This window comes from Lethenteron reissneri, unplaced genomic scaffold (genome assembly GCF_015708825.2).
Source record: "Lethenteron reissneri isolate LAM-NWPU_2019-01 unplaced genomic scaffold, ASM1570882v1 scaffold_1358, whole genome shotgun sequence".
NCBI classification, from domain to species: domain Eukaryota; kingdom Metazoa; phylum Chordata; class Hyperoartia; order Petromyzontiformes; family Petromyzontidae; genus Lethenteron; species Lethenteron reissneri.
Window position 1 is genome coordinate 1 of NW_026891067.1, and position 21253 is coordinate 21253.

The following is a 21253-nucleotide window of genomic DNA, read 5'->3' on the forward strand; positions in this document are numbered from 1 at the left end:
GTGGGGAGGGGAGGGTGGGGAGGGGCTGGGTGGGGAGGGTGGGGAGGGGAGGTGTGGATGGGCTGAGTGGGGAGGGGGTGGGGGGGCTTAGTGGGGAGGGTGGGGCTGGGTGGGGGGTGGGGCTGGGTGGGGAGGGGTGGAGGGTTGGGTGGGGAGGGGCTGGGTGGGGAGGGTGGGGAGGGTGGGGCTGGGTGGGAGGTTGGAGGGTTACTTTGGCAGAGAAAACGATCTGCTTGGCCTTTCTGAGTGGCAGGAACTCAATCTGTTGCACCAGATCCTTGGGCTCAGCGTTGGCCAGCATTGCCAGGGACTTCAAGCCAACTTTGTACAGTTGGCGGGCTCTGGACTTGAAGAAAACGAACATTTAAACATCTGAATATTGTCACTGGATGAACGTGTCGCTGTGTGACTGATGTGGTGGCAGCATGTCCATACCTCCTTCACTCCAGCCACCTGCATGAGTGGAATCAATTCTGACTTGACACAGTAGGAGAGCTTTTTGTGGGAGATCAGCAAACAGGAGTTGGTATGCCCAGAACTCGTCTAGTTCCTTCAGGGTAAAGACAAAGACTGCAGGTGGTCAGTTCACAATCATAACCAGAACACGATTCATATCAATGGGCTCTTAAGATGCCACTGTGTCCAGTGATGCGGACACTTTACCTGGCAAAAATGCATGATGCAGGAGGCAAAGGCTGCTGCAGATCCCACCAGGTTTTGAATGAAGCCACGATTTTGGCCAAACTTGGAGGCGACTTTCCACACCGATGTCTGTTTGTACAAGGCGTAGAGGACCAAGGCCAGGTAGAATCTGTTCACTACTCGCTCGTCCACCGCTTTCTGTCACACACCCAAAGGCAAAACAAACGATTCCACGACGTTTCGTATTAATTTAAAAACCATGGCATGATTTTAACTTGTATGCCTTTCTTATACTTTTACGACAGGTTATCTAACGAGGTGTTCACGTCTCTGCTGTAAACAATACGCGGCACTGTACAACAGCTTCATGCCAGATATCACTACTTCATTGGCATTGATAATTGTTTTTTATCCTTCTATCTGACGACAAAACTGACTCCTTTATACAAGGGATCATGTTTGCCTTAACCACAACACTTGCGGTCAAAATGCAAACAAAACACATAACTCTGATAATGTATGCACTGTCCTTGAAGTTGATTCGTCCACACCCGAGACAGCTTTCCTTAGAGCCTAGTCTCACATGGTGTTGGACCAGATGATGCCAAACAGGCGCACAACTCAAAGACAATGCACCATCAGAGTATGAGAGCTCGGGGGAAGCAAAATATCATATTTTGCTACTGGCAAAGGAGGTTCCAATGGTGTAAAATCTCTGACATTGTAAAGTAGGCACAGGTAATAAGAACATCAAAACCATAAATCTTTGGCTTAAAAACCTATGCACCTGTCTTGTGCTTTGTCCGGCTACTTTCCTGGCGATGAAGCTCTCTGGAACACCAATGACCGTGGCCACTTTCTGTTCCGTCACATCCAGCTGATTAAACTACAAAACAAACAAACACATGTCCTGTGCATTTTTTTAACAGCTTAGCATTCATTAAGGGCATCATATTCTTAGATTTTTGGGTAAGTCACGTAGGTAAAAAAGTAAAATTCATATTTTATTTTTATCTTATTTAACTTTTATTAATTTAAATTTTTTACCTACCTGGTGACTTACCGAAAAAACCTAAGAATATGAATCCTTGCAGTCACGAAGCCTTCAAAATCTAGAATTAAGGGTATCATTTAATACAATGAATGTAGCATTTTCAAATACAGAATAACCCATTTCAAATAATAGTGATATATTAAGATAATTTTAAAGCTTCTACACATAGCCCACCAATCTCAATACCCTATACAATTCTTAAAAGAAGCTATCACTTTCACAAATCAGAGCGTTATCTATAATTCAACATTTAAATAAGCCGATTATATGTATTGTTGTTACATATCGTGATGCAATGTGTCCACACCTGTCGCATGTACGTGTTCCCAGTCCCGGTCTGCACTGAGAGACCAAGGCGTACGGCGTCGCCAGGTAGATGAGGTGCAGGTAGTTATTCAGCACCAAGCCTTCAACGCCCGCTTTTAGATCTCGGTACAGCACGGTACAAAAAGCCAAATCGATGGATCCTGCGAGACAAACACGACATTAGAACCACTGCGTGCGTGCACGTGCGCTCGTGCACGTGCGCTCGTGCACGTGCGCTCGTGCACGTGCGCTCGTGCACGAGAAGCCGACTACAGCGTCACTTTGAAAGTAAATGTCAGGCTTGCTTAAAAGTGAGATTTAGCTTCGCCAAAAAAACATCTACCTTGTAGATTTCAATTTAAAGCTTCGTGACTGCAGGGATTCATCTTCTTGGTTCTTTTGGTAAAGTCACGTAGAAGGGAAATAATAAAATAATAAAACATTATAAAATTACATTGTTATTTATAATTTTTCGGTAAAAGCCACGTAGAAGGGAAATTATAAAATAAAAAAATAAAACATTAAATATTTTATTATATTATTTTATTAAGTTTTTTTTTTTTTCCCTTCTAGGTGACTTTACCGAAGGAACCAAGAAGATGAATCCCTGCAGTCTAAAACATAATAAATATATTATATTCTATTATTTTACAATGTTTATTTTTATTATTTTATAATTTCCCTTCTACGTGACTTTACCGAAAATAAGAAAAATAAAACATAATAAAATAAATTATTATATTATTTTATGTTATATTTTTCTTATTTTATTATTTCCCTTCTATGTGACTTCACCGAAAGAAGCAAGAAGACGAATATTACTACCCTTGTATGTGGCTTGACCAAGCTTGGTAACCTCCAGCAGCTGCTCAGAGGGTGCAGCAGCGTCTCCCTCGGACCTCCTGCAGAGCCTCACCAGGCCCGCCTGCTGCAGCTGCAGGCAGTGCCGGCACAGATCCCTGACTTTCTTCATCCCACCACCCTCCTGCTGCTGCTGCTGCACCCCAAACAGGGTGGTCTCCAAAAAGCGATGGATAAGCGTCGATGTCCGTTGCGATCTGTTACCAGCAAAGGGTTGTAAATGCGGTTGTCAATTCGTAATATTTCATACCCTTAGTTTCTTTCGGTAAAAGTCACGTAGGTAAAAAATGAAATTAAAATTCACGTTTTATTTTTATTCATTTTCATTTCATTTTTTACCTACACGGTGACTTTACCGAAAGAACTAAGGGTATGAATCCTTGAAGTCACGAAAGCTTCAAATCTAGAATTCGTAATATTTGTTTCGATCGTCAACAAGCAACGCAAATGATTACGCGAGTAGCGGTTCGGACTTCATCAAGAAAAATGCATCATTGCGCTCATTTACACACTTGATCGTGCGTCTAGGAATACATGAAATATGTATTTGCGTGAACTCTGTAGCCTCTATTGGCATTACAACTCACCACATTGTTAAACAAATATTTCTTCTTGAATCACTGCTCCAAATCGTGACAATGTTTCAAATCGCAAGGGATACACACATAATATGCACCATTTATTTTTACTAAACCAATAAATGTCTTCTTCTTGGTTCTCTTTCGGTAAAGTCATCACGTAGAAGGGAAGTATAAAATAAGAAAAATAAAACATAATAAAATAATTCTCACGACGTTTCGGCCACAACGCAAGCAGCCGTCTTCAGGTGAGGAACAGGTCTGTCGAGAAGACAGAGTCTGAATAGACAACCCCAGGCTTGAGAGCGTGTTTTTAAGCTGGGTTGGAGGGGGGGGAAGAGCGCCTGACAAAATGATTTGCATATCAAGAGGAGTTTTAGCATATATTTAAGCGGGTTGGAGGTGGAAGAGCGCCTTGACAAAAATAATTTGCACCCAGCTTAAAAAAGACGAATCCAAGCTTGGGTTCACTCAAACAAGCATGATCTGATGATTTGATGACTTAATGATGACATCACTCTGCTGCTGCTGTGCTCTATATAAGATCAGGAGACACAGCAGAGCCTCACCATTCTGGCGAATTGCCCGATGATGATGCTGGATGCAATTACCAGCGAAACGTCGTGCTACTCAAATTGTAAATGTTGTGGTTTCACGCTTCAACACACGGTGGGCTAAAGCAGTGAACTATTTTGTCTTTTGTCAACGTGACACTTTTTACTGATTGCCGTGTCGGGTGGTGGAGGGTTACGACACATTTATAAATAACGCGGCGATCTAAACCCAACAACGTTGATTATGAAGCATGATCTATTTAAACTCTGAGTATGTAACTACCACGAACCGTTTCATATCAAATGTATCGTGTCAAATGCATGCATCTGTTGCCCCAGCGTTTGTAAACGGTAAACATCGGCTCCAAAACACACAAACAGGTGCCGAGTATTATATTAAACAGACTTGTCTCCTGGTTGCTGCGTAACATTTCCATGGAAACGTCACTGCAGTTCATTTCGTGCGTAATTTACGTTATAAGCCAGAACAAGAAACTGACCTTCAAGCCAATGAGTGACAGGAGTAGGCTTTGAACTCCTTTTCCATCTGCATGTGCCAGGCTACTCTGGCAAACTTCAAATGGTCCATCCACAAGTAGCGTCACCACCTACAAGTAGAAAAACGCAGAAAAATCATATTTTTTCTTCTGGCAAATGAGGTTCCAATGGTGTAAATGCTTCACCCCGAGCTCTCATACTCTGATGGTGCGTTGTCTTTGAGTTGTGCGCATTTTGGCGTCATCTGGTCCAACACCATGTGAGACTAGGCTCTAAGGAAAGCTGTCTCAGGTGTGGGCCAATCAACTTCAAGGACAGTGCGTACATTATCAGAGTTGTGTTTTTGTTAGCATTCCGACCGCAGGTATTGTGGTCAATGCAAACATGACTCCTTGTAAAAAAGGTGTCAGTTTTGTTGCCAGATAAAAGGGTAAATTTTTTAAATCATATTTTGCGACTGGCAAAGGAGGTTCCAATGGTGACAGAGAAATCGATTACAAAGAGCACACTTCCGCTACACAAGAACAAGGTCTGTAGGCCGGTGTGATCATTTTAACCAGTACGCTCAACTTTTGAATGGGACGTCCTTCAGCTAATTCTACATTGGGAGCATGGCAGCAGAACAGCCGCTACACCTTGGGCTTGTCCTGCTGTTGACGATGGTGATGCTCTCTCCCGACGCGTCTATCCCCGCCCGCCCCGGCACGGCCCACCATCTGCTTGTACTGCTTCGGCTTAGGAAGGAATTGCCGATGTAGGGGGAGCGGAGGATCACCCTGAAGGCAGTGTGCGTGCGTGGGGCAGTGAGGCACAGGAGACGATCCACAAGTTATCGACGAACAAGAAAACATTCGAGCGTGGTTGTGACGCATAGCACTACGATGTGCCTTTCGGGGTCGTGCCGCTTGTAGTTTGGCACGACGTCCGACATGTCGCCCTACGTGTTGACAGCTTCTTCAAGAACATCATGCCAAACAACACGTGTACCACCTTTAAAATCATCGGAGACTTTGTGCAAGGTGACCGCGTACTTTTTACCGCGCTATGCCAATGGCTTCTGCGTGGCGAATGAGTATCTAAAATTGAAGGCGCACATCTTTCATTTACACGTTTTAAACGTCTCTGGCGTGCCGATGCCAAAACACTCCCCCAACTCACAACATGATTGATGGCCTAACTTCACGGCGGTTATGTACACACGCGCTCAACTTCTTTCGCGCCGTACATAGCCAGCCGTGCTAATCGGAGGTGCGGCCGACACCGCAATGCACCGACGACCGAGGTGGCGAACCTGCGTGCCGGTAGATTGACGCCGGCCGCCAGCGTGGAGGTGCACGCCAGCAGGCAGAGCGTGCCGCCAAAGTAGGCCTCCTCGATGAGGCGGCGCTCCTCGCCCGTGAGGCCGCCGTGGTGGTAGGCCAGGCCGTAGGGGACCGTGTGCCGCAGCACGGGACACAGCTCCCCGTCGGCCCGCAGCTCGGCGAGCAGCGCATGTTTCCTCCTGCTCGCGGTGACGCAGGAACGTCCTGCGGGCGGTCAGAACGCGCCGGAAAGGGGGCGGTGGTGCCGCTGGTGTTGTCACCTGCGAGCGCTTTCTCCGCTCCAGGCGGCGACGTCGACATCCGCTGTCGACGTCTGCTGTGAAGTCCGTTTGTCAATGTGCTGCTGGGTGGGGGCCAGAGGTCGCAACCGGGTACCCGATACCCCGTACCCTGCCCGATACCCGGCTACCCGTACCCGGCGGGTACGGGTAGCCGTTTGCGACCCTGGTGCAGCCGGGTACGGGTAGGGTACCCATTTGCAACCCTGGTGCGGGCCGGGTACAGGTAGGCCGTGAGTCACTGGTGAGTCACCGTTTGTCACTCATTTCGGGTAGGGTACGGGTAGGGAACGGGTACCCGGAACCGGCCAAGTACGGGTAACCATTTGCGACCCTGGTGCGGCCGTGTACGGGTACGGGTCCTCACCGAGATGTGACGGGTCGTTCCTCGCGCTGGGAGTGAGCGTTTGCGCGTGCGAGTTGGAAAGTGTGATCGTGGCGAGCGAGGAAGATTGTGGCCCGATTCCTCGCACCCTGGACACTCTCTGTACCAGCTACTCCCCTCCGGCAGAAGGCTGCGGTCCATCAGGACCAAACCTCACGTCATAAACACAGTTTCTTCCCATCCGCTGTTGACCTCTTCAGCAAGGCCAAGGGCTTAAAATGAACTTTACACTTTAACATTTCATCTACAAAATTACACCTTGCCATATTTACAACAGGTCACCCTATTTGTATTTTAAGATTGTACATCTTATATTGTATACTTATTCAAAATTTACATACTTTAGCCCCTTAGTATTAGTTAGACTTTGTCATTTTAGTATAGTTAGACTGTATACCACTTATTTAAGTTTTAAGATTCCTACATGTTGAATGTATGCACCTTCCTGCCATAGTACATTCCTTGTCTGTGCAAACTGTCGTGGCGAATAAAACCCTTTCTTGCCCACAGCCAACACCTGTAGTGGCTCCGTGTGTCAACTCGCCACTGGGGAGACAAAGGTGGTCGGACGTGGTTTTGGCCACCCACCCCCGCGTGCGCCATAACGGTCTACAAAAGGCTATGTGGGGGGACTTTTGTCTTTGGTGCACGTGTGTGCGGGTGTGTGTGTGTGCACGTGTGTGTGCGCGTGTGTGTGTGTGTGTGCGTGTGTGTGTGCGTGTGTGTGCGTGTGTGCGTGTGTGTGCGTGTGTGGCGTGTGTGCGCGGTGCGTGTGCGTGCGTGTGTGCGTGCGCGTGTGTGTGCGTGTGCGCGTGCGTGTGTGTGCGTGTGTGTGGTGTGTGTGTGTGCGTGTGTGTGTGTGCGTGGTGTTGCGTGTGTGCTGTTTGTGTGTGCGTGTGTGTGCGTGTGGTCGTGGATGTGTGTGCGTGTGTGTGTGCGTGTGTGTGCGTGTGTGCACGTGTGTGCGCGTGTGTGCGCGTGTGTGTGCGTGTGTGTGCGTGTGTGCGTGCGTGTGTACGTGTGCGTGCGTGTGCGTGCGTGTGTGCGTTGTGTGTGCGTGTGTGTGTGTGCGTGTGTGTGTGCGTGTGCGTGTGCGCGTGTGTGGTGTGCGTGTGTGTGTGCGTGGTGCGTGTGTGCGTGTGTGTGGTGTGTGTGTGTGTGCGTGTGTGTGTGCGTGTGTGTGTGCGTGTGTGGTGTGTGCGCGTGTGTGTGCGTGTGTGCGCGCAATTAAACCTTATGGCGGGACCCCGGGGTCCCATAAGCCCCCGGCTCTCGCACAAACTGCGTTGCGACGTCACGTTGTGTCTGTTGAAGACGAACGACACGGCAAATCTATTCCTCTAATCAAAGTTTTATTTATGACGACGGCAACTTTGGCAACTGACGGGTGCTCGGTGAAGAACGAGAAGAATGATTTCTGGTGGGTCGCTGCGTTGATGTGCGCGGTGGGACAGAGTCGCCAAAATTATAATTTGTTAATTACGATTTTGACTTCTGTTTATTCGGGGACCCCGGGGTCTCATTGCCCCCCTTTCGACTACGACCTAGGACTCAAGGTAAATGAAAATAAAAAAAGTGTTTTTTTTCTGTTTGTGTTACTTTATTTTTAGTTTTATTTTACAATACAGTACTTTTTACAGTACCAAGTGTAAAAGTACAGTATTTCTTATTCATTATGAGTTTAACAATGCTTTCCTTATTGTTGAACTGTAACACATTTCACAACACTGACCTGATGGGCATTTAAATAAGCGCATTATTGTGTTCCGCTCGTAATGAACCGTTAGACTTGCGAACGGGTCTCAGGAATGAATTCGGTTCGTAGCCCAAGAACTGCCCCCTGCAAGGTCACTTTCCCTTGAGGAAAATAACAAAAACAATCTGCACAGATCGGTGTAAACATTTTTAAGAAATGCACAAGAGCCTTCAGGAATTCCAGTTTAAACAACACGATGCATTTTTTGCATTCGGTATTGAAAGTATAGATTTATTCAAGCAACTCTCAAAACTCAATTGTGCACGTTTAAAGATATTTGACACACCGACGTAAATACATCGAACAACTGCCTTCTATGTGACATCAAGGAGTAACTCTTGCAAGATGTACGACTGCAATGTAGAGGTACACGTACTTTGCCAGGTACTTGCAGATCATCTCTGCCACATTCTCGCAGTTCTTCTTCGTGGGGCAGAAGACGAGACAGGAAGTGAGCGGGGATGACTTCCGTGACCAGAGCCACGATGTGGTCTGGGTCCGTCTTCAGCATTGCGCTTGAGTACTGTCGCGCAGCACACAGAGCAGCCACGACGTAGCACAGGGGCATGTGACCAGCCGACCGCCTTGGGCCACGTACGGAGTGCGTCGTGGTGATAACTGGCCGGTGAGAACCGGGAATGCGAACGCTCTGCTACCAAACTCCCTGGTTTTTCTGGTAAAGTCACGTGGGGTAAGGTAAAAAATAAAAAAGTGAAAACAACTACATTAACACTATGAGACCTCTCTTTTACCAGTGGCAAAATATAGTAGTAGGCTTTACCCTTTAAACTGGTACAAACTGACACCTTTATACAAGGCATCATGTTGCAATAACCACAACACAAGTAGTCAAAAATGCAAACAAAAATAAGCAACTCTGATGACAGTGCATATTATTATCATTATCAAAGTTGCTTATTTTTGCTTATTTTTGTTTGCTTTTTTGACTACTTGTGTTGTGGTTTATTGCAAACATGATGCCTTGTATAAAGGTGTCAGTTTTGTACCAGTTTAAAGGGTAAAAACCTACTACTACAGCTACATTAATCACGACGTTTCGAAGGCTACACAAGCGTCCGTCATCAGGTCTGGCTGCTCCAGCAAAATTCCTGTAGCGTAGGAAGAGAGCTTTGCTACCGTGTGGCCCGCAGGGACCTACCTAGGCGAATGGCAAAGTGGCTCGTTCTTGAACAAGCTTTGACAACCATCCCATGTAGCCATCGTGAAATGTCAATAGACGTAACTGTGCATTTCAGAAATAATCAATCACGTCATTGTGGAGAGTATCAATAACAAAATCACAAGCAATGTCTCTTTCGATTTAAAGCTTTCGTGACTGCAGGGATTCTTCTTCTTGGTTCTTTCGGTACAAGTCATCACGTAGAAGGGAAGTATAAATAATAAAAATAAACATAATAAATAATTCTCACGACGTTTCGGCCACAACGCAAGCAGCCGTCCTCAGGTGAAAACCAGGTCAGACGCTGTCTCCCCGACAGGACCTGGTCTTCACCTGAGGACGGCTGCTTGCGTTGTGGCCGAAACGTCGTGAGAATTATTGTATAATGTTTTATTTTTACTATTTTATTACTTCCCTTCGACTTGACTTTACCGAAAGAACCAAGAAGAAGAAGCAATGTCTGCTTCCTCTATCCATCTGTCCAGATATATTCACAGGTTATTTAAACTTGAAAGCTGTTCAAAAGCTTGTGTGCCTATTTTATTTCCATTGATGTCTGTGCACTCACCTTGTGACTGAGCAGTCGGATAAAACTGAAGCTTTCTTCTGGACACCGAGCCTTGTTGTTTACCTCGTAGATAGAGTCTCCAAGCTTAATGTACTCTCTTAACTGGACCTGTGAGGATCACGGCAGCCATGTAGACTTTTGTAAGAGGTTGAAGACGTGTATCTTTCACACATCAGTTGCGCAACATTTTTATGAAAATTAAACTTTCAATAATAATAATAATAAGAATGTGATTCTTTTCGATGTAAAGCTTTCGTGACTGCAGGGATTCATCTTCTTGGTTCTTTCGGTAAAGTCACGTAGGATGGAAATAATAAAATAATAAAAATAAAACATTTTAAAATAATTCTCACGACGTTTCGGCCACAACGCAAGCGGCCGTCCTCAGGTGTAGAACAGGTCTGTCGAAAGACAGAGTCTGAATGACACACCCAGGCTTGGGGCGACTATTTAAGCTGGGATGGAGGGGTGAAGAGCGTCTTGACAAAAAAAAAAACGGCTGCTTGCGTTGTGGCCGAAACGTCGTGAGAATTATTTTATTGTTTTATTTTTATTATTTTATTACTTCCCTTCTACGTGACTTTACCGAAAGAACCAAGAAGATGAATGTGATTCCTACCGGTCGAAAATCGTTAGTGTACAACTCCGCATTCAGGAATTTTGCAAGTCCTTGATGTTGCTCAGAGTGGCACTCATACCGATGACCTGAGTTGTTTCTGCAATAGAATCAAGCGAATGCAACACCACACTGAATCACAGATGGAACTGAATCACCACAACGACGACTGGAAACCCGCAGTAATGTATGATAACTGCAGGGTGAGAACAAACGTACTTGACGCATACTGAACCTTGGCCAGCGTCTGCTCCAGGGTGGCCCCACGGCTGCCACCTTCGCCCAACATGTGCAGCTACAGACCACGCAACAAACCATTAGTACACCATTGGGACCTCATTTGCCAGTAAAACATGATAATTGGTTTTTTACCCTTCTATCTGGCAACAAAACTGACACTTTTTTTACGAGGAGCCATGTTTGCATAGACCACAATACCTGCGGTCGGAATGCAAACAAAAAACACAACTCTGATAATGTATGCACTGTCCTTGAAGTTGATTGGCCCACACCCGAGACAGCTTTCCTTAGAGCCTAGTCTCACATGGTCCTTGAAGTTGATTGGTCCACACCCGAGACAGCTTTCCTTAGAGCCTAGTCTCACATGGGTTGGACCAGATGACGCCAAAAGGCTCTAAGGAAAGCTGTCTTGGGTGTGGACCAATCAACTTCAAGGACAGTGCATATCATTATCAGAGTTATGTTTTTTGTTTGTATTATGACTGCAGGTATTGTGGTCTATGCAAACATGACGCCTCGTAAAAAATGTGTCAGTTTTGTTGCCAGATAGAAGGGTAAAAAAACAATTATCAAACCATTAGTACGTCGCTGCAAATGAGACTCAACACTACATTGCACTGACGTCACAGCTCGTGTGCTGCTGCTGCTGGGTGGACTGTTGCATTGTGGGCCTGTGCAAGATGGCGGAGGCTTGGGGATGCCCTCATCCAGAAGTAGATTCACGACGGCTGATTATGACGATGATGAACATTAATACGTAACATTTGTAATGACATTTGCAGGATGCCAATTATTCTCTGTAATTAAATAATGAATGCCGCATACCTCATCCACAACGATCAGGCCAATCTCCTTCATGCGCCCCTCCTCTAGAAGGGCGTTGACCAGGCTGTGGGCTTTCTCCAATGGTGGCGATGTAGAGAGAATTCTTCTTTCGGTGTTTTCGCGGGGCATGCGCCCCTTGCTTCCGCGTATCCTCTATGAAGATTTCAAGCTCCACACCAAACCAGACAGGCTCCGCACTGTTCGAGCAGCAGCAGCAGCAGTAGTAGCAGCAGTAGTAGTGTGATGCCGCCGCCATGAAGCCGTCGGCAGGCGCCCAAATCCCCGACCTCGCCCACCACCAAGCAACGGAGCAACCCCGCGTCCCCTCACCTCACCTCACACGAACACACCCGCACGCATTCCCCCCCCCCCCCCACATAGAGCTCCGAGGGGAGGTCACCTGGCCGACCGGTTTTTATCCGAAAAACCCTTATCGGGGGTTAAACTCTCACGGTTTCCGGCGATCAGGGAATTGGACGACCTCCCCCGTGCTACGTTGCGCCGCGGCGCTGCGACCAGCATTAATATGGTGTGGTCGCGGCATGGGGCATTCGGCCACCGCGGTTGAGGCGAATTTCCCCCCACACCACCCCCACGGGTCGACGGGGCAAGCAGGGGAGGGACGGGACAGCATGAATAGCGGGACCGCAGGAGCTGTTGCGCATCGTCATGGAGGGTTGGGATAATTACGCTTGAGCGCGCAGGCCCCATTGTTAGGAAGGGTAAGGGATTAATTAGGATGTACGCCGCCAACGCCGCTCACTGATTAGCAGATCAAAAGCGCCCGGAACCGCCGTGCGCGGGCTCGAGGTGCGCGAGCCCATTGTTCAGCGCAGCATCCCCTTTGAGGTAGGGAGGATAAATAGAGGGGCGCAGAGGGGGAAAATCGCTCTCTTACTCCAGCGCCAGGCGACAGACGCAGCTCGAGCCAGCGACCCGGACGTCCGTTGCGACGCACCGAGGCACGCGGTTAGCAAAGGATCAGCGGACCGCCGTGGACACTTAACAGTGAGTAAGAAGGTGAATTAGAATCATAGCAGATAAATGGGAATAGGTATCGAGGTATCAGCGTAGGCCAGCCCTCGTCGACTCACTGATTTAACATCTAGTTCCAGGTAGCGGATAATAAATCATTAATAGCGAAGCGTGGTCTCGCGTGATCTTGTCGTGCAGTGTGAGCGCGTGGGTGAGCGTGTGTACGCAGTGGTTCTGTAGTGCTGCGGGCTCGCTCGGGGGAGCGCTGCGCAGAGCGGTGCGAGAGTAGGTGTCGCGTGTGTCACTCCGTGTGTGATACAGGTGCACGATCATAACGCGAGTAGTCAGTGTGGAGTTGGAGTGCACGGAGCGGTTGTGTGTGTGTGCGTACGTTCGCTCCGTGTGGGTCGCAGGTACGCGATTAGGAAAGGGAGGTATCGTGGTAGCGTAAAGGGGGACATAATACTACGCGGTATCCAACCATGCCTACTACGCGGACCCGCGGGGGAGGGGAATCCTCGGGCGACGGCTCCCACACCATGGGTGAGGAACCTAGCAGCGGTTCGCTCAGCAGCGGGGGGGGCGATTGATGAGGTTAGCCCGGCCGTAAGCATCATCGAGGGAGGGATCTCGGGGGCTAGCGACCCCGACAGTAGCAGCAGCAGCAGTAGCAGCGGCGACACATCACAATTGTGTGTCGTGTGGGAATAATTGATGAACCCGAGATTGTACTCTGCATCCGAGTATCTGTTCCTAAGCCAAGACGGAAATATTTCAACGAGACTTCCAAATTCCCGGCTGCCTCAGTTGACTTATCTTGGAGGACTTTACATAGAGACAAAACATAGGCCTCGACACAGAGACGTGGTTTCTCTGTGTGCCTTTGTACGTCTCTCTCTCTCTATGTATCTCTGTGATATCTGTCTGCTTATATGTCTGTCTATATGTCTCTGGTTCTGTTTAATCTCTCTCAAATTTAGTATTCTCAGGAAGAACGTAATCAACCAGGTAGGGTGTTGACTGTTATGTTATCCGACTCTCTGTTGTATTACATTACATTTCTAAGTATACTAGATTTGTGTTTCTATTTCATTTATACCTGATGACGATTGCTTGCGTTGCAATGAAACGTCGTATGCTAGTATTTAATTGATCATTTTCTCTTTATACGTCACTTTACCGAAAGAACCAAAGAGTCATTCGTATAACCGCATTTATGCTGCTGTGTCGGTGTGGAAATGTGCGTGTACAAAAGCGATCGTTACCTTCTCCTGGACGATGGCAACGTAGGGAAGAATGAGCAGAGCGTCCGTTCTCTTGCAGAGCAGCTGCCTCAGCATGAGGATCTCTCCACGAGCGTCTTGCCGCACTTGTCGGTAAAGAGAAATCAGATTCTTCCCTCGTCTCACGGAGTCCAGGGACAAGCAGTCGTGCTGCCAGGCTTTGCGGCGTCATGTGTCGACACAAATATAAAAAGAGAATGATTAAATGCACGGCAGAATCTGAAACACGTGAATGTGTCAATTGTAATTAAATCCTTTATATTAAGTTCGCTTGCGTGCTTGCGTGCTTGCTTGCGCGCTTACGACCGTGCAAATCTTTCGGTCGTTTTTTAACCCACTTCCCGTGATCCAATCGAGCTGACATTTTGCACACAGACTCGTTGTGCGTGACAATTTATTCTCGTTAAATTTTTTTTCCTAACTTTTACACTTTTTAGGAAAAAAATTATATTTAATTACCAATTGCTTAATGGTGGCAGGCAATCATCTGACCGATAGGTGGCAGCCATCTCAAGCCAGAGGACGAGAGGACTCTAGCCGCCATGCATATAAAGGATTTATAGTGAAAAACTTTGTTTTTACGGGTTAATTTTTTTTCAAACGGGTGGCTTATTACACGTTAAGAGAACAAAAACGCCGATTTAAAATGATTAACTTGCGTGCAGGACGACAAAAATGTTTCAACCATCACCTAATGTGTGAGAAATTGGATTAGGCTTGACAGCTAACATCACGACACTGGTGATGTGTCAAACGTTTACAGTACGAATCAAATAAGCAGTGATATGCTGTTATAACAAAAACAAATTGGTAAAATACATTTAGCAAAATTCCACCATGTACTAAAAATTAATTTCTCAACCCCCCCCTCCCTCTCTGCCCCCCTCACTCTTTGCCCCCCCTCTCTCTGTACCCCCCACCCCCTCTCTCTCTACCCCCTCTCTCTATCTAAGGCCTCGACACAGAGGCGTCGTTTCTCTGTGTGCCTATGTGTGTCTCTCTGTGTCTCTGTGTGTCTCTCTCTGCTTATATGTCTAGTCTGTGTGTCTATATTGTGTGTCTCTGTGTCTGTGTGCCTATGTTGTTTGTCTCTCTCTGTGTGTCTCTGTGTTGTCTCTCTCTGCTTATGTGTCTGTCTGTGTGTCTCCTGTTCTGTTTAATCTCTCTCTTAAATTTAGCAATCTTTGGAAGAGCGTAATCAATCCAGGTAGGGTGTTGACCGTTATGTTAGCGGACTATCTGTGTTGTATTGCATTATATTTCTAAGTTTACTAGGCTTTGTTTTCTCTTTCATTTGTACCTGATGACGATTGCTTGTGTTGCAATCGAAATGTCGTTGCTAGTATTTAATTCATTATTTTCTCTTTCTACGTGACTTTACCGAAAGAACAAAGAGTAAGTCCGCCAAATACTATTCAATTACCATTTCTCCCACGAGAGAAAAAAAAAGATATGTTGGCATGAAAAAAAACCGAGAGACAGTTTCGCGTAAATATCCGAGTGTAAAAAAACAGCACACATACCGTAGAGCTCTTTAATGCCACGCTGTTGTTGCAGAAGGCTGTGCAACCTTTCGTGGGAAGCCCATAGAAAGGACCAATCTCAAACTGGCTGTCATCAGCACAAGTCTCCGTGGCGATCTGCCTCTCGTGCGACAGCGCAGACTCCTGCAGGTGCCTGTGCGCGAGACCACGCGGGTAGCTGCCGCCCACGCGTTTGCCACGAGCGTTTTCTTGATGCGATCTCTTATGCTCGTGCCCTTGTTGGCTAACTCTGCGGCTACTTTTATATTTTCCACTCCAAGCGCATTTGCTGTTGAAGAACCGTCGGCTCTTCCGCGAGCGATGTGGTCAGCCTCTTCACTAAAGGCAGCATTTGAGTCATTTGCTTCCGAAGTGCAGAAGCACAAGTGGGTTTTGGCGGTTTTCTGGTGGTAATAGTACATTCTAAATCGTCCGTTAAGATATCAGCCAATTTATCTCATCCTCCGAATGAAAGCAACCTGTTTGTGCGTCAGCTTGAGAATTAGACGTTAACGTGCGAATGGTTCCATCGAGCTTTGGAAGTTTTGCATTTTGAGAATTGCCTCTCGACGAGCTCCGAATGTCGTTTCCTACAATATTTGCGTAAAAACGTGATGCGGCTCAGTCTGTACATTTTGTGCGATGTGTAGAGGATTATATTCTGTTCTCTTTAGTGTATTCTTATTCCAGTCACGAGGGCAGCAATTGTTCCCACATTGTGTGTTTTCATTTGACCAGTATTGTCACAGCCCAATATAGTCCCACAAGACAAAGCCGAGTGTTGCGTAAGCTTCTTGGGAAGCCACTTTTGTGGTTCTGGGTCTTTCTGAGTAAGATTGAACGTCTGTGAACAATTGTCTTGGTTGTGCTGTTTTTCAAGTAGTACATCCACGAGTGAGATGTCTCCTGCAACACTGTCCACATTCCCCACGCATGGCATCGCTTCTGTCCTCACCATCACACTTCAAAGGGAAACAACGAATTCGAATCAGCAATGACTCTCGCGGACAACTTCCAATCCAAATAAGTTGCGAGTGTGTGGTGGGGTGCGGCGATGTTAAGGGGCCCTGGTTTTTCACGACCCTATTACAGTACTTCCTCTCCACAGGTGACTGATTGTGGGGAAAGCAATGCACGAAGTTACACATGTAACGAGTGGATTGTTATAGGTGATGGACGTGTAGAGGCTTTGAAATAGCTTTCTCGATATTGTTCCACATATTTGTATGGCTTTAGTGCTGTATCTATGAATGGATCATCCTGTCAGAGGTTGCAACCGGGTACCCGATACCCGGCTACCCTACCCGATACCCGGCCTACCCGTAACCCGGCCGGGTACGGGTAGCCGTTTACGACCCTGGTGCGTCTGGGTACGGGTAGGCCGTGAGTCACTGGTGAGTAACCGTGAGTAACCGTTTGTCACTCATTTCGGGTAGGGTACGGGTAGGATACGGCTACCTGTACCTGGCCGGGTACGGGTAACCATTTGCGACCCTGGTGCGGCGGGTACGGGTAAGGAATCAAAACCGTTTGCGACCTCTTGCATCCTGTACTGGACTATGAAAACAAAGTTCGTTTACCTCCGGCGCGTCGCAGCTGTTGCCTGATAAACCGAGCTTCTTCGCCACGACATCTGCGATAAAGACTTGCGAAGGGAGCTCTTTGCAATCATCAGGAGGATCCATGAATTTAAAGTCTCCACACGAATGGGAATCCGTTGCCTCACGAGAATGTCTGCACGCCCCACTTCGTCTTTTAGCCACCAGTGCACCACGACTTTGTCTTTGCTCGGTGTGAGACCCGCTTTCTCTCTGCTGCGTTTCACAGAATGAGACACATTCCAAATCAGCATTCTCACGACTCTGCAACTCAAACATTACCAACACTGACAAGGGGCCACACCACATTGTGTTAGTTACAAATAGGAAATAAACCGTGTGCTGTTGTAAAAGTGTTTACCGTTCCAGCAATGTTTTACTGACACACAACCATGGGTTTTTCATTGATCTAAATTTCATACTACAGTGATACCTCGGTTCACGAACTAATTCGTGAACTGACCTCTGGTCGCGAACCGAATTGGTCGTGACCGAGGCACATTTCCCCACAGGGTTCAATGTAAATCCGGTTAATCCGTTCTGACCTTTTTTTTTGTTTTTGAAGCACAAAAATATAAACAAATGACAATACACATTAGTACTGTACAGTATAGTAATGTATAAAGAGAGAACACTAACCTTGCTTGAGATGACTTCTGGCATGGAGGAAGGCAAGTGGAAGGCGGGTGGGAGACAGTAAGCACTCAAACGGGTGAACTGTACATTACAGTAAGTACAGTATTGTACAGTACAGTAGTACTGTACTGTATGTGCTAAAAAGCACACCAAAAATCTAAAAGTCACTGAAAGTGTCTTCACAGTACTCACAGTACTTCTTTCTGTGTCTCTGCTCTCCACGATCTTCCTACAGGAAGTCACGACCATGTGACAGCCTGGAATTAGCATAAAAATGGCCACGGCTCCTGTTCGTGAACCGAAGCGGAGTTCGTGAACCGGAGCATATTTTTATGAAATTTTCTGTTCGTGAACCGAGTTGTTCGTGAACAGAAGCGTTCGTGAACCGAGGTATCACTGTACAGCTTAAACCGTCAGTCAACTATTGTTTGAATATGCATAGATTCAAGCTCCTGGCAAGAAATAAAGGGTATGAATTCGCTTTCACCGCAGTGTTGCAGAAAGCACTTTCCGTCTTTCCGTAGAGTATACCATTGAAATTAATACAATATAAATACGTGAAAATAATGTTGCCATTTGTCAATCCAGTGTTGGATGAAACCGCTCAAACCCACGCTGTGATGGTCATTGGTGATCACTACACTTGGTCAACGGGGGTTTGCGAAGGACTTGTTCAGATCTCACTCGCCACTCGTGTTTAACTGTGCTTGGGAATACAACTCAGGTCAGACTCGAGACTTTATTTCACCTGATATGAGGCTTATTGGCGAATACAGGACATGGCGGCAGGAATGTGCAAATGTAGTGGGTTGATTGACTAGAAGAGAGCTTTACTCTTTGGTTCTTTCGGTAAAGTCACGTTTCGACTGCAACACAAGCAGTCGTCATCAGGTGTGAAATCCACAGCAAGAAAATAGGAAAAAAGTTAGGAAAAATTAACCCGTAAAAACAAAGTTTTTCACTATAAATCCTTTATGTGCGTGGCGGCTAGAGTCCTCTCATCCTCTGGCTTGAGATGGCTGCCACCTATGGGTCAGATGATTGTCTGCCACCATTAAGCAATTGGTAATTAAATATTTATTTTCCCTAAACAGTGTAAAATTTTGGAAAAAAAATTTTCACGAACATTAATTGTCTCGCACAACGAGTCTGTGTGCAAAATGTCAGCTCGATTGGATCACGGGAAGTGGGTTAAAAAACGACCGAAAGATTTGCACGGTCGTAAGCGCAAGCAAGCGAACTTAATATAAAGGATTTAAAAACAACCGCCACTTTTTTCAAACTTTCTTGCTGTGGATTTCACACCTGATGACGATTGCTTGTGTTGCAGTCGAAACGTCGTGAGGATTTTTATTGTTTTATATTTTTGTTATTTTATTATTTCCCTTCAACGTGACTTTACCGAAAGAACCAAGATTATGAATCCATACTCTTTAGTTCTTTCGGTAAAGTCACGTAGGAATAAAATAAAAGTGTACGACGTTTCGATCACAACACAAGCAGTCGTCCCCAGTACTGCTGTATGGTGTCCATACATTTTGAGGTTTTTAAAATATAAATTGTATTTGACGACCCGTGCCACTGTTTGCAAGTGTGACTACTGTTGTATCTCCAGGTTAAACTAAATAAAATACCGCCACCCATTAATAAACAGAACAGCGCTGCAAACACAACCTAAACACACACCCACAAGATACTAAACATCTTCTTGGTTCTTTCGGTAAAGTCACGTAGAAGGAAAATAATAAAAATAAAACATAGTAAAATATAATTCTCACGACGTTTCGGCCACAACACAAGCAGCCGTCCTCAGGTGAAGAACAGACGCTGTCTTTCCGACAGACCTGTTCTTCACCTGAGGACGGCTGCTTGCGTTGTGGCCGAAACGTCGTGAGAATATTATTAATTGTTTAATTATTATTTTATTATTTTCCTTCTACGTGATGACTTTACCGAAAGAACCAACAATATGAATCCCTGCAGTCACGAAAGAAGCTTTAAATCGAAAAAAAGATACTAAACATTTACGTGTTTTTATTGTTACGAGTTTGCCCCGCTGCGTAAAAACAAACAAAATTCCTCTCGCGTGCGCTTCTCAGAGAAGGCCGAAGCCCCAACCCCGCACCCCCCGCCTTGCCTGGAAGCCCCTGCCGAGGGAGACGCACCCAAGGCGGCCGAGCTCCGCCCGCTCACGGGGGGGGGGGGTGGAAAGGCCGTTCTTCTCGAGTAGTCGTGACGACATTCGCCTTTCAACACTGTTATTATTGTTGTTGTTGTTGTTTGTGCGCGGGCGTTGTTTGCGGCTCGTCTAAACAACTCTGTGCAGGGTGGCGTCGAGTTTCGCCTGAGGCTTGACGAACCGCGAATTGCGTGCGTCCATCGGTGAACGCGTTGGAAAAGGAGCTCGCTGATTGGCCCAATTTGGCAGCCAATGGGCGCGCAGGAATCGTGAGCACGTAAATGACGTCACGCACCGGGGGGGAGGGGCGGGGTTTGAGAATGTGACGTCACGCACCCGGGGGGGAGGGGCGGGGTTTGAGAAATGTGACGTCACGCACCCGGGGGGGGAGGGGCGGAGTTTGAGAAATGTGACGTCACGCACCCGGGGGGGGAGGGGGGGGGGGCGGAGTTTGAGAAATGTGACGTCACGCACATCAAAATTCGCAACTTTAAATAAATGTTAATTAAATAGAAGCGTTATAACAGAAATTTTTTTTAAAATAAATTTTCATTATTAACTGTTTTATTATTTTAATTTGCTAAGGTCACCTTTTATTTATTCCACGAAGGAACATTTTTCTTCTCCATGGGAGATTGAGAAGCATACATTTAGTAATTTTTTGAATGATTGTTACTAAACATTTTGATTCTAATGATTCTAGCAGGGCTTTTCATTCTGTGAAATGAATATATGATTCTTATAGTTGTACTCTCCATTTAGCTTCGTTCTACTACAAAGTTTCAAGTTTTTTCATAGTTATTACTTTTAATATTTATTATAAGAGAATTTCAATAAATATTCTGAACATCTGCAGTTTTAGTTAGAAGTTGAATCTTTTCAAGCGAATTTTATGCTAAATTTCAGCTTTCCAACGCCTCCTTTTAATGTATGTTGTCTCCTACAACATCAGAGTACAGCGCCACATTAAATACGCAACAATGACAATAGTTTAAAGCGATTTGAAGCATTTTTATTTTCAAAATTGAAATATGGTTTTGGGAGGGGGGGTCAAAAATCGGCAAAAATCGCGTGACGTCATTTATGGACGGCCCCACAGTGTCTGTAAATTAATATTTATTCTGCCAATATAAACAGGTCCCTGTGGGGTGGGCTGGTAGGACCGAACAATTGAATGGCTATAATAAAATGAAATGGCAAAAAATGGGCGCCAGTAAGTGGATGGAAACGTAGACGTAGTGGAACATAAGAAACAATAAAGTAGTAGTAACCGTTGTGCAAAAAACACTAGTATTGCACAAGTATGTACCCACGTGAGTGCAGCTTGGAGCAGACACAGCGAGTAGCAACAATGTGCACGCTACGCAGCGCCGTGGACCACGCCCCTATCCCTGCT

The 21253-nt window shown here is 46.2% G+C and overlaps 1 pseudogene; it reads right to left on the reverse strand.

The window, feature by feature from the left end:
* Positions 1 to 188: 188 nt before the first annotated feature.
* LOC133362071 (helicase POLQ-like) lies at positions 189 to 17296 on the reverse strand (annotated as a pseudogene).
* Between the last annotated feature and the right edge of the window lie 3957 nt (positions 17297 to 21253).